The sequence below is a fragment of the Thalassophryne amazonica genome, chromosome 17 (genome assembly GCF_902500255.1).
Source record: "Thalassophryne amazonica chromosome 17, fThaAma1.1, whole genome shotgun sequence".
NCBI classification, from domain to species: Eukaryota; Metazoa; Chordata; class Actinopteri; order Batrachoidiformes; family Batrachoididae; genus Thalassophryne; species Thalassophryne amazonica.
In genome coordinates, this window is record NC_047119.1 from 23,643,840 (window position 1) to 23,658,845 (window position 15,006).

Sequence of the window (15,006 nt, forward strand, 5' to 3'; positions counted from 1 at the left end):
GATAATCACACGACTGAAAAGCAACCGACAGCCGTCTGAAATCCACCTGAAAGCCGTCCTGTGAGACCAACACGGAGGTGGTTTTGTGCCGCGTAATGAACGGCTCCATGGCGCCTCCCTCCGCTTTTCTTTCCATGAAAAAAACTCCTGTAACAGTGGAATGTGCCAAAAAAGTGCTGATGTCCACGCCTTCTGCCTTTTTGTGAAAGTCAGATGACATCCAGGATCAACAAAGCCTTCACGTTGGAAATGATCTGCTTGTTCCAGCGGGGTGTGAGCCTGTTGATCGGCCCTCGGACCGCGGCGCGCTCTCAGCAGCTGTGGGCGGTCTTTAAACCGTCTGGATCACTCCTTAATCTGTGTAATCCCCATAAAATCGTCCCTGAAAGCCATATTAATTTTCCGAACGGTGTTCACCTGGAGGTCTCTCACAGTTTCTGGAAAAAAATTGATGCAGCAAAGCTCCAAATCGTTCAGACATTTATTCGCAATAAAAAAACGACGAGAGGGGTGGACCAGTGCTCACACAAAGCCTGCTCACAGGCGAATGACGCAACCGACAGGCATGAAAAAACTCACACATGCGCACGAAGGTTCAAGCTTGGCTGATGCAATCACACGTGATTCAAATCCATATGGTTTTTGAAAAAATAAAAAGGTCGGATACTTTTCTCACAGACCTCGTATTCCAAAAAGGTATAGTTTGGGCTATCTATGACTGAATTCTACAGAGTTATGGGGTAAAAACAACAAGAATGGTGGAAGAAGTTCAGTTTCAGTTTGTACAGGGGTCAAAAGTTAGAGTTGCTCAAATTTTGTTTTGAGTGTCTTTGGTTGTATTGCAATAAGAAACCTCAACCAGACCTCACAGTTTTTCTTGCATGGCGTTTGTCAATGGATTTTGGGCAATTTGGGGGCGCTGAATCTGAATCTGGTGTTAGTTTTTGGCAGTCACATCACCTTTTTGAGATATGAAAACATAATTCTTGTATAAACCATTGAAGCTGCAGTCCCGCACACCTCTTTGGTGCCATAAACCATATTACTATGTATAACTATGCTTTTGAAGCTGCTTTTGTACATGATTAGTGGTGTCACACTTGTGAGTGATGAGCAACTTTTGTCTAATCTATCAATACGGAAACATGCAGATTGCCAAAAAAAAAACATGATGTGATAGAGGAAATCTGAATTTAGAAACGGATTCAACACCCTCAAAGTACCCTAAATCAGTTCTCAAAAACGTCCATTCAAGAAAAAAAAAATATTGACCAGTGTTTTTGTTCATAATAGTGGGGAAGTTGACCAGACAAAATAGGGTGCAGATTGATGTCCCAGATGATAGAGAATGTGTTCGAATATCAGTGTTTGTATGTTGATTCCAGATCCGTTGCATCACAACCTTTCCCAGAGGAAAGGTTGTGATGCATTAACCATCTTATTGGGTTAGGGTTAGGTCAGGTCTGGGAACATGGGCAAGTTTTATGCCCCCACACGACAGGACTTGGATCCTTGATGGCAATGACCCAGGCAGACAATGTCATAATTTTTGACAAAGAATGTGCATTATGTGCATGTGCATTATGCATTAGGCTTCAACAATAAAATAGCAATGGGCACTCAGAGAATCCATCACCAATCCCTTTTACATGTGTGACACTATGTAATGCAGATTAATTCTTTATGATTCATTGATTTTTGTTTGAATTGCTGCATCACTCAGGGTAGCATCTCACTGGGCTGCAACAGGCTGAAAACAGCATCGGTGATGACATTTGCGCAGTTTGGCATGAAATTCGTAGCTGTTCACCGTCCCCTTGCCTCAGTTGTGGGGCAGCACCCACACATCACTTTAAATTCGGACGATTAATGGGTTGAGACACACTTTTCCTTTTATGTGATAGGAGAGGACCAGCGCTTCAGGAAGCGACTCCAGCAGCCTCCAGCCACCCTGCTCTGCAGCCGGCTGGCACCCACCTGCCGTGCACTCTGTTTACCTCTATTTATTTATTTATTTATTTTTCTGAGGACGTGCCCAACGTGCATGTGCAGGTTGGACATTTCCTGTCTGGCTATGGACAACCTGCACAAATCAGATTTATTTATTTATGTTTTATTCTGAGGACAGAGGTAGATTTAAGATTAGTCCTCCTGGTTGGTGGCAACCCGCTGTGCACACCATGCTGGACGGATGTCAGCACTCTGGCTTTATTCTTTCATTGTATTTTTATTGGAGTTCTTCCAAAGGATCATGATGCCCATGCATCTTGTCCTGCCACGGAGGTGCCATACCATCAAATGGAACTCCGGTTTATGTGTGGCCCAGCTTCGCATGCATGCTGGACACATCCTGTCCGGCCACAGAGGAGTGCTCAAACTGGATTTTCTCTTTTTATTTATTTATTTTACTGAGGACTGCAATCTAATGCTGTTGGCCGGCTGCAGGGACAGTGGACCTCACATGTGTGGAGAACATGGATGGGGTGATCAATGGAACTTGAGAGACACAGCTCAGTGGACATAATTCTGTAAGTCCATGAGTTGTTCACAGTTTTCTTTTTTTTTTTAATGATTATTTGCAGTGCTTTTTCTGCCTGAAGTCGGGGGAATTGTCACAGCATTTTTCACATAATAACAATATAACAGTCTACATCCATCGTGAGCACTGGTTGTGCAAACGTGTCATCATTTCAGCTGCACCATTGGCACTGAACATCCCTGAGAGTGCCGCAAAGACCGTGCCAGTGGTGCTTGATTTTCACATCTGCGCTATGCGCCATGTCAGTGGCTCTCACACGGTATGTGTGAGGACTGTTCGAGATTTGTGGCTGTAATTTTCGCTGCCACTCCGGACAGTATTCAGCGGACAGTCGGCCGTCATACGCACACATGCCAATTCAGTGAGATTCCATGTGAGAAAGTTACTGCCTTTTCGTCTGTTTTCGTGGGATTTTTGTCTCCACCTCCTCTCCATCAGTCATGCATGAGTGTGATATTACCCTTAGAGAGCCTAAGATAAGAGGTTTTAAGTCACAGTCACACAGCAGTAACGAAGGACAACAGAGCCCAAATGAAACAAGAAATCTGAACTTACATTGACTTTCGGAGGCATTTAACCTTTGTCCAGCTTTGTTCCTGCAGCTGGCAACTGTTGAAAAATGTGAAGGAATACTGTCGTCAATCTCAATTCGTTCATATTTCATTTTGCATCCTGTCTTGAAGGTTTCTTATTGCTTGTTTAGTTTCTGTAACGCCGCTTCATTTGACTTTTGTCCAACTTGGTCCAACCTCCCAAGTCTGACATATTGAACGAAGGTTGGCAACATCTGAACGGATCAATAAGTAAAGCTCCGATGAGCTGCACTTAACATCCTTTTATCGCTGTTGACTTGTCCATGTTTGGGACGAAAAGGAACATGGTCATACAGAAACAATAGCGGTAAGAATGGTTTATCAGCTATGTTAACTATTTATGCATGTTCCAGCTGTTTGTGGCTGACCTGTGTGTGCACACACATCGTTGTGAAGACAAACAGCTTCCCTCACCTGTGGTCAAGACAACCACATCCCGCCCCTGCCAGTGCTGCAGACATGAGGACAAGGCTGGCTGCGCTCGGTCTCATACCCGCTTTTGGTCACATCATCGTGAATGCGTTGAGGTTGATATTTGCTTTGTTTTTCTATAGTTAGTTTCGGTTTTGTTTCATTCACTTTTACGCTCTTGATTTGCAGGCTTTTCGGTGCTGGAAAGGTGCAGTATGTTTCGACCACCTTTTCTCTACGATTTGTGACTTTTTGACTTTTTTATCCGTCGTTCAGCTGTCACCGTGTGCAGTATGACCGGGCCCTTAGTTGCATTTTGAGGGAACATCAGCCACTGTAGCAGAAACAGTAGACGTCTACTTTCGAGAGGTGATGATGGACTGGTTGTCTTTCCAATTGGTTGGCACCCAGGACCAAAGGTGATTGTGGTTGTCCACTTTCAGAATGAAGTGAATAATATTCAGTTATTGCTTTTGAAGGAATTCAAACGTATTCAGATTCCAAGTAACCCAAAAGTATTCCTATTGTGTTGTATTTTGTATTCAGTAACCGATAACATTTGAAAGTAATTTTTCCTAACTCTCTGTGAGCTTGCCTCTTGTTCTCATACTACATTGAACACTGTTATTCAGCTCTTTTTGTGAGAGCTGCATAATGAAGCTTAATTTTGGACTTTATATTCACCAGAGCTGATAATACCTTCTGGTTAAGTCGTTACCACCTGGTTTGAGCTCCGGCGATAAAGCCTTTCACGCTGATGCATTCTATTTATCTCTTTTAGTAGATGATGCAGTTGAATCAGCATAATTTATAGCTGATGCATTGATGTGATGAATGAGACGTTACAACCCCAGCAAACATCAATTAAACCAAATGTCAAAACTCCATGACAGTGCCAAAAATAAGTTAATGCACTCTGTTAAATTTTTAATTTGTTTGCACTCGGAAATCCCTTTCATGCATTGAGTTTTGATGAGCTGCAATCATGATTAACAACATTTCACAATTTGGTGGTAAAAATTACAGACCCCAATCCAAATTAATGTCGTATTTCCCGGTTTTATGACCCAGGTGTCGACTTTGACTGAGACTTGCTTTGTATTTCTTCTGCAAGTTTGGATTATTTCACTCTCTTGATGCATTTGCACATTTTAATACTCATTCTGCATTTGTTGTGTAGCAGGGGATTTGAAAATAGAGTGATAAATCAATGGAGGGAAAAAAAAATTTCATTACATTTGGTGTGCTGCAAACGTTACATGTCTTCAGGCTTTTATCACTATAAAAATGAAGCAGACATGTTGGAGCTGCCGGTGCATTCATTAGAACAACTGTACAGGGAAAACATTCACATTCTGATCTATCAGCGAGTTGATTGTCGCCTTCCTGTATTTCCAAGCAGTACTTTTTTTTTCTTGACTAAACTGTGCTCAGACAAATATTGAGGAGGAATCAAATAAAGTGGTGGTCTCAATGAGTGCACCAGAGAATTGGCTGAAAAAACTGTTGAAAAAGCAAAAATCCTGACAGGCATTTAAATACATGAAGTCCTGCAATTTGCAACACCAAGAAGTTAACAATAATGTTGCGTAGGGGAAACAGAAACGGATATGCATATATTAGCATCAACCATCAAATATTACGCCATTTGTATTTTAGATATGATGTTTGTATTTTCCATAATGGGCAAAATGGGATAATGGGAAAAACAGAACTTATTTTCATGATGCATGAAGCCCTGACTAAAGCACAAAGGGCTAGTTAATTTGGGGTGTGTCCAACTCTGCTTTAGTTTTTACATGGTGCAAAATGTGAGAGCAAAGCAGGCCTCTGTACTCAAAGGGGTTGCAACCTACTCATGTTTTTGGCATAGCATAAAATAAAACAATCCGATTGTCTTCTGCCATCCTCTTTAAGAGCTTGTGTGTACTACAACCTGGCGCTTTGCTGTTTGGACAGTGAAGTTAGAAGTGAGAGGTTTTCTGGTGAGGATACGATTTGGTATGCACAAAGCGGCAGGCAAAACAGACATGCTGACACAAACTCCCGTCAAAGCTCCATAAAACCGTGGAAACCATGCCAAGTGTAGTGACTGGTATGAGACTGCGAATCAGCAGCCATTTCAGTGTGTGAAAATTCATTGAGTTTTGGCAAATGGGGTTATCTACAGAGGAACAGAGAGATCATATTTGTATTGCCCGCTTGATAAGAGGTATTCAATAAAATGCGGTGTTTTTATATGGTGTGCGTTTTTTTTTTTTTTAATACATCCATGTCCTTCCTGATATGAGGCAGTTTCCTGCAACTTTTACAGGACAGTGATTGTAGCTCAGTGGTAAAGTTTCAGACTGGTAATTAGACCTTTTGGCGTGGGTTCGATTCCCGTGGGTGGCATGTCATTTTTATTTAATTTTTTTTCCCAGCAGTTATTCGATGCGTAACCACATTGCGCAGCTGCTGTGAAAAGCTGCTGTTTTCACACATGCACAAAACCATCGCAGCATGTATTTTTAAGCATTTTTCACGCATTTTTTAACATGTTCCCGCGTGCACGAACCGTCGCACCGGCATCATGCACGCTTGCCCGCCCCAATGTTTCGTGGTTCGCTCATACAAGCTGCTCTGACTGGTGTGGCCATGAGTTGTACATATTCGCACTATGTGTGAAGTAGCCCTAAGCCATGTTTATACTCCATACCCTGGTGTTGCCATGAGTTGTACATATTTGCACTATGTGTGAAGTAGCCCTAAGCCATGTTTATACTCCATACCCACTGTGGAAAGTGAATGCAATATGTGTGCAAACAGACACAATTTAAAAAATGTAAGTACTGGTGTGAAAACAAAAAGCGCATTGTTTGTACACTACCAGTAACACTTGTGCTGCGCTGTGTGTTGCCTTCTATAGGACCCAATGTAATCACCTCCTCCATGAATTACTAGAACACCATGAAGCAATAATCACTTTTCATTTTTCCTCCTATGCGGCTAATGCTGTCTATTGCCTCTTAACTTTCCTTCGATAGCTCATTAAGCTCACCTTCTAGCTGGGAGGTACAGTACTAAAAGGTAGTTTAGGTTCCATCTGCTGGCATTGCTGAATCCAGGGTAGAAGATCTCAAGTGTATATAAAATCTTCTAAAAATTATTGTCAGTGACAGAGGATTGAGAGAAAAGGAAAAGAGAGAACAGAAGCAGAGAAGGCTGCAGCGAAAGAATAAAAAGAGAGAGGTTCTGCACATCTGCTATAAATCTGACAGTGTTTTTGCAGTTGTCTTGGTCTGGTTATTTGCTGTGGGTCTGAGGGGAGGGGTGAGGCGGAGTACATTACAGCCAAGTCATGGAACAGAGTGGGAGCTGAATCAGCGTGTACCCGAGAGGGTGTCGAAGCGCCCAGCCTTGTCTCGCTAGATGAGTGCTTATGTCTTTCAAACACCAGAGAATTGCAGAATTCTCAAAAAGAAGACAAATCTGTCACATTGCTTAAACTGTATCTGGTCGGAAGACAAAGGAATACGATGAAGACGTTTATGTCAGTTAGGAAAACAATTTGAAATTACTGCAACATGTTAACTTTTGAGTGCGCAACAATGCTGAATGTGTAAAATTGGTTCCATTTTGTGAAGTGTTGGCGACAAACACTTTGAAGATGTGGAACAGTAGCAGTCTACAGAAAGAAAGGAAAGTTTAATTTGAATCAAAAGTGCTGACCATAAATGTTATCAAGCAAGAATGACACTTAGCTGACTATGAGTTTTGATTTGGCAGTAGAGGGCACACCATACCTAAAAATGATCTTTGAAACCGCTAATCCGTTATTCAGACCTAAAAATGATCTTTGAAACCGCTAATCCGTTATTCAGAAGTTAAATGTGATAATGGTACACCTATAAAACACCAAAGCATAAACCGCTAAATTTTCTAATGTGAATTTTGCTTTTGTTTGTTTGTTTGTTTTTTTTCATCAAAATAAAAATTTCTTGCAGATTTAGCCAGAGTTATTCAAAGTCAACAGTTGTTAAAGTTCAGTTTTTTTTTAATTAGTGCTTTTCAATTCAGTTTCAATATGTGTACAACTATGCATGCTTTGAACCTTCTTATGTAAGCTGTGTCTGAGTATTGCATCCATTCAATTCTAGAACTAGACTGTGGGGGACTTTAGACCAGGGCCCAGTTTCATAAAGCAGTCTAATCTTTCAGTCTACTAAAGTTACTTAGTCATCTACAGTTAGTCGTCCAACATTATCCATCTAATCACTGTTTCACATCGCTGGCTAAACTTGTAGATTAGCCATCTGTCATTAGTCTACGGTTTTCGCAGGCATAACAGCCTCATGCGTGCTGTTGACAAGAGACGGCTCTAATGTGCGACCGTTTTGTTTACTTCCAGGTTAGTTGGAATCATGAACTATCCAGCCTTTTTTCGGTAACTGGCTTTATTAACATTTACACATATACACATACGAACACATACAAACTGCAGAATGATGTGCTTTGCACTTAGCCTAGCAGTTTCACTTTTCAGTTTCTTCTTCTACACTTCTGTCAAGCCTTTTTGTGCACACAATGCTGCTCAGTGTAACAGCAACGCCCAGTGGCTAATGTGAGAACTGCCACAAACACATCATGACAGTCGTCGTCTGCTGCGAAATGGCCAAAAGCGGAGGAAGCTCTCCGTTTGAAGGAACACGAGTGACATGGGGTGCTCTTGAGTGTTTCTTCAAGTGGTGGTACATGATAGCTGCCATTTTTTGAGGTAGGACACTGAATTTTTGTTGACTAAAATAAGATTAGCCTCCTCTGCACCAGGTTAAAAACTTTAGTCGGATAACGCAAAACTTTAGGTGACTAAGTGCTTTGTGCAATGACTAGCGTCAAAAACTTAGAAAAACTTAGTCAACTGAGTTTGTTTGACGAAACAACATTAGACTGCTTTATGAAACCGGGTCCAGGTTTTTACTGGTCTAACAATACGATGGATGCATACCCCATGTGCACATCATAATATAAATATGGAAGTATGTCATTTTTTACTTCAACACATGGTCTCTGTTGTGACCTCATTATGAAGCCATTCATACCAATTAATTATAAATATTTTGCTGAGCAGTATATGCTTCAAGTCATCCAGCTAGGCTTCTAGGTTTTTGAGATATACAAGGAAATGGTGTTTCACGCACCATCTTTCCTTGACCTTTGACCAAACTATTCCAGAAATTAATCACCACTAGGTGTCTATCCAAGTAATAGTCCCACCAAGTTTGATACATCTGGGTTTCTTGATTAGTGAGATACACAAAAAGGTGTTTTTTAGACCATGTTTTCATTGATCTTCAACCAAACCACGACAAAATCTAATCACGCCTACAGTCATCTGCATAATTTTCCCACCAAGATTAAAGGAAATCTGTCCAGCACTTTTTGATTCATATTGTCGTTGTCTCCCCCCCCACACACACACATACATACACGCCACTGAAAAAAATACACTGCTATGGCCACATCAGGGTAACAATGTTAAATCCATTCAGTATCATCAGGACAGAGGCTTCTGTGCTTTCTGCGTGGCTATTGTCCTTCAGTCTTAATCTTTCTCAATTTCACCAGGTTCTCGTTCCTGAAAACAGTTGTTTCACAGTATCCATCCTGCTAGCAGACTCAGTAAACAGAATAAATGGAATTTAAAATAAATAAATAAATAAATCTTGCACAATGAGAGTGATGGAACAGTTGCTACCAGTACAGTGCCTCTACAATATGCCCTGTCATCCGTGGATATCGGGAACACACAGGACAACTTATGCCGGAGATTGATGGTAGTGGTTTTTCAGAAAAAGTGGTGCTAATGAAACTTGTCGATGGGCTGCAGCCCATCAACCTTTTACTAAGACTCACCAATGTTCAGATTCACTATAGAAAGCCCATTACTGTGCACATCATGACACATGTGCTTCTCAAAATACTATTTGTATGTGATGCCTGAGAATGATGGTATATTCCTGGATCAGTCTGTCAGTATAGGAGGCTGCTCAGTACGAGTATCTTAAAGATGACAGAAAGATTCTGTATCCATAATGGCTGTTAGTTTAGCCATCATCATTTTCCTCCTCACATCCTCCTGAGAGTCCATTCTACAACCCATGACAGTGCCTGCCTACCTCATCAGCTTCTTCAGCTTCTCCAGTCTGTTCACGTCAGTCGTCAAGAGCCCACTGGCCCAAATACTACGGCAATAGAAAGGAAACTAAACGAAAAATAGATTAGGTGAAATAGGGGTTATCCTTTGTGAGTCGGCACATTTTGAAGTGAAACAGGATATTTGTGCAGATATAGTTTCTGATTTGGTCTGTCTTTGCAGAGCCATGGTCATTCATGGCTGGATGGCAGCACATTTTTAAAAAAAAGTAATATACACGGTAGTACACATACAGACCTGCTCATAGGGTTCAAATATGAAATTCATAGGTGCTCATATTTAGTACGCAGCAGCACAACAAGTGAGGTGCTTCAAATTTTTGGGAATTTGCTTGACCCGTGTTTTGAGTTAACGTCACTAATTTGCAGTAGAGACGAAAAGTATTTGTGTTATTCCCAGCCACATCTTCTGTTCATTCTTTAATGGCAGTTTTACTTTCCTGTTCTGTTGTACATTTGGTTCCAAATTTTGCCCAAATAGGGCATCATGTTTCACCCTGTGATTGCTAGCTTAATGTGTTGGATGATGCTGATGTGAATAGCATCACATGGCCCGTTCTTTAACAGGATTGCAGATAAACTGCATGCGAATTGAACCTCACCTGTTCATAATTTTCCATAATCTATCCGGCATTCCCTATCTATCCAACAGGTGGCGGACACATCTATAGGATATTACATAAGCAACACAGTTGCTTTTTTTCTTGTTAAGTTGTTATTGCAATATGGCTGTGTCCCAGTTCAGAGTGAGCACCCTTCTGAGGGCTGTATCCTACGAAACTCTCCAGGCTTCAGACCTTCAGATAGAACGGAGGCCGTAACAAACCGTTCTGAAGTAAGACACTCTAGCCCACGGAGCGTTTTACTGTTGCATCATTACGATTCCCAACCCCTACTTCCTGTCGCCTGGCTACCTTGACAGCTGAATGCACCAAGCTAGCGTAGTGGGCATAAATATTTTTAAGTACCTATTACCACTTTGCTTATAAATATTACTTATTTACAATTGTACATATGGAGCCAAAAAAGGAGTCATGTTGCCTTTATTTAAATTTACCAACCATTTTGCCCTGATGTATCTTTCGTTTGCGGGGGACAAAAGATGAATATCGACTGCTTCTCGAGCAGCCTTTAAAATGGGACAGCCCAGTTCGATGGCATTGTTTATTTTGAGTTATTGTCTGTACAAACTGGATGGGATGTATAAACCTGCTCATCTATATTTTTGCTGCCCGTTCCTCACACTGTTGCTCGGACAGGGAACTGTGGGGCGTTATGCACCAACGCCCTCACCTAAAGTGATGGATGAGCCAATTAGAAAAGAATAAATTCCAGGCAGTTAAACCACAACTCTGTTCATTTAGGAAATGGAAAGAGCATTATGGCCAACTGACTTTCAAACACAGACCTCCAGCTCAAGATATCTCTCCATTAGCTAATACCTAGCAATAAGCTAACGAGAAAATGTATAGTTTTACATAATGGAACAGCTGAGCCGTTCATTCAAATCATGTTTGCTTGGGTGAGTGAAGGATGAACAAAAGATTGGGGTGGGGGGGTATGATAGATATATACTACTTCAATACTTGATACAAGTGCATTGAGTGCATTGTGTTACTGTATTTCTATTTCACTGTGATTGTCATACAAACCCTTCTGTTTTTCTAGTGATAAGAGATGTTATTCAATGCATTTAATTTTATTTACAGTATATAGCGCCAGATCACAATAATATTGTCTCAAGTTGCTTCACACAAGTAAGGTCTAACCTTACTTGTCTAAGGTCTAAACTTACTTACTAACCATTTGACCCCCCCCCCCCGAGCAAGCACACAGGTGGCGGCAGTGAGGAAAAACTCTGATGATAATGAGGAAGAAACCTCAAGCAGACCAGACTCAGAGGGGTGAGCCACAGCTTGGGCCATTCTAACAGTTACAAGGTTTTTACAAAATTTTGCCAACTGTTACAAGTAGAAGAAAAAAAAAAAAACATAACAGGAACAAAAACAGAGTCCCTTATTGAGATAAAAGGCATACAGGCATTGGTGCAACAGGGAGGGCATCCTGGGGTCAGTTCACCGCCCTGGGGTGCATGGCCGGCATCCATAAAAGATCTCGTCAGTGCCACTTTAGAAAAAGCTGTTTCTGTAGAATGGTGCACCATCCCATGTTGAATTGGCAGAGATTGTACACTGTATGCATTTCCTGATGCAACTCCATATTACATGGGGAAATGTGGCAGGGGTGGGGGTTTGAACCGGGAACCTTCCATAGTGAAACTAAGCACACTAACCACTTTTTCCCGCTAGACCCTTAGATGAGATTGCTCAACGGTATTGCTGGTGCTGTTGTATATCTAATTCTGATCTCAGATCAACATGAGAACTTTGAATATTCTGAGAATGCTATGGTGTATTACATCAATGAACTGATTGTTGTTGTCTTCTACTTCTTTCCTTGCTGCTTCTCCTTCTGCTTTCTCTTTGGCTGCATCCAAATACTCATACTAGCATACTACACTGATAAGCCATAACAGTGTGACCACTGAAACAAATTTTGATGGCATGACAACTGGGGTAGAGCATCTCCAAAACTGAAAGCTTTGTTACTGGCAAATCAGACATGCAACCATCTGTAGCCTAAAACATAATTCAACTGTGGAGGCCCCATTCGAGTTTCCCTTTTAGTTATATGTACACAATACCCTTGTGTATTTTATTTTTTATTAAATGGTTTAGTAGTCTTCACACAATAAACTTGTGTATGACACCCTGTGCAATATTTACACTTGTGCATTTGCAAATGAGTGTATTGGGCATCGTGCAATACAACCTAGTACTGTATTGTGCAATTACAACCAGGCACTGAAACACTTTGCACATGTCATTTTAATACAGTACTTTTGCACCTCAACACGCATCATGAAACTCTTTTGGTTCCTCCGCCTGTCAATTATTGTTACTCTGAATTGTAAATATTTGTAAGTATATTCTGTTTTAATTGTTCTTCTGTCATGATTAACTGGTATGTTGTGTGGTCTTATTCTGTTTCTATGTTACTGGGACTACGGATGGAAATTAGCATCTTGCTATAATCCGGCATATTTACATGTAACTATGTTCATTAATATGCATTGTTCCATTTAAAATAAATAAATAAATATATATATATATATATATATATATATATATATATATATATATATATATATATGAGGTCTGTTAGAAAAGTATCCGACCTTTTTTTTTTTTTTTTTTTTTTGCAAAAACCTGATGGATTTGAATCATGTGTGCTTGCATGAGCCAACCTTGAACCTTCGAGCGCATGCGTGAATTTTTTCACGCCTGTCGAAGTATCCAACCTTTTTATTTTTTGCAAAAACCATGCCGGTCATGGCGCGGCACAAAACCACCTCCGTGTTGGTCTCACAGGACGGCTTTCAGACGGCTTTCGGTGAGTTTTCAGTCGTGTGACTATCCGAGAAATTGTGCATGAGCTGGACATGCCGGAACATGTCCTGTGAGGCTTCATCATGGCGTTGCTTTGCACCATGCGGCTCCGTCCTGACACGCGGAATTCCTCCGCACGTCTGTCTCAATGTGCCAAAAAAGTGCTGATGTCCACGTCTTCCGCAATTCCTGTGCTAGTCAGACGACGTCCCAGATCAAAACAGCGTCCAGTTTGGAAATGAACGGCACATTCCACTGTTACAGGAGTTTTTGTCATGGAAAGAGGAGCGGAGGAATTCTGCGCATTGCAGCAGCTCAGGACGTGTTCCAGGCATGTTCCAACTTGTCCTGTAAGGCTTCCAACACGGAGGTGTTGTCGAGCGCCATGAGCGGCTGCATCCCGATGCGCGAATCCGTCCGCACGTCTTTCATTACAAAATCTCCTGTAACAGTGGAATGTGCCGCAAAAGTGCTATGTCCAGCTCTGTTGCCATTTCTGTGGTAGTCACATGATGTCCCGGATCAACACAGCATTCAGTTTAGAAATGATCTGGTCGATCCAGCCTGTCGAATGGCCGTTCGGCACGCTGCATGCCCTCTGCCGCTGTGGGCCGTCTTTAAAAAGGTTTTAACAGTCCATAATCCGCGTGACGCCGACAGAATCTTCACCGATATCCAACTGAATCTATCGAATGGTTTCCAACTGCCTGTCTCTAACAGTTTCTGAAAAAAATTTCATGGAGCAAAGCGGCAGTCTCTCAGCAAGTTCTCAGACAAAAGAAATCCGACGGGAGGGGTGGACCAGTGCTCACTCAAAGCCTGCCCACAGGCGAATGACGCAACCGACAGGCATGGAAAAACTCACGCATGCGCACAAAGGTTCAAGCTTGGCTGATGTAATCACATGACTAACATTATGGATATACTAAGTATTCAGATTCCTTCTACTCCTCCTGCTCTTCCCTTCAGCTTGGTAGAACCATCCTCAGAATCCTTCTTCTGATATACCCTACATCAGAGGTGCCCAAGTTCGGTCCTCGAACTCTACCTTCCTGATACTCTTAGTTGTCTCCCTGTTCCAACACACCTGAATCCAATGAAAGGCTCATTAAAAGCCTGCTAACGAGTCTTTCATTGGATTCAGTTGTGTTGGAACAGGGAGACAACTAAGAGTGTCAGGAAGGTAGATCTCGAGGACCAAACTTGGGCACCCTTGCCCCACATCCTTCCGAATAAAAATCACATCTTCACATCTTCAATTTCTCCTGGGTTTTTGCCAACTCCAAACAATACCTCATAGTGGCTCCTGCTGTAGTAAGCAGGTCTGAAAAACTCTAAAGGAGATATAAGATTTTGTCGCTGTATTTTGACAGACTGCCAATCGTGCAAATTATGTCAGGTATATCACCCGTCACAGTTTCACAATGGACATTCAAGTGTACATTCAAGGTGCCCATGTGCCTTTATGTCTACTTTTCAAGAAAATCCTCCAACCATGAAGATGTATAACAAAAAAGGCTAAAATTCTGTCACTGTCCAAAGGCTTACGTACCTGACTGTAGTTACATGCAGGCGTACAAACTGACATTCAGCTCCAGAACAGGGCAGGTGGTACTGCCTGGTTGATTAGCTCAGTGTGACAGTACAACACATGACAGTTTTATCCATGAATGGTAAAAATGAATATCTGTAACACTCAAAGGAACAGAAGATGTGTGTATAAACGCCTTGATGTTAATTAATCTAGGTACCAATTAGGTAAACATGAACAACCACAAAGTTTTGTGGATTTGTTTGAGCACTCTTCATTTGCTGTCTA

The 15,006-nt window shown here is 41.6% G+C and overlaps 1 protein-coding gene across 1 annotated transcript in view; it reads left to right on the top strand.

Moving 5' to 3' along the window:
• brinp1 (bone morphogenetic protein/retinoic acid inducible neural-specific 1) overlaps positions 1–15,006 on the top strand; it is a 424,567-nt gene that overhangs the window by 178,083 nt on the left and 231,478 nt on the right. The window lies entirely within an intron of this gene.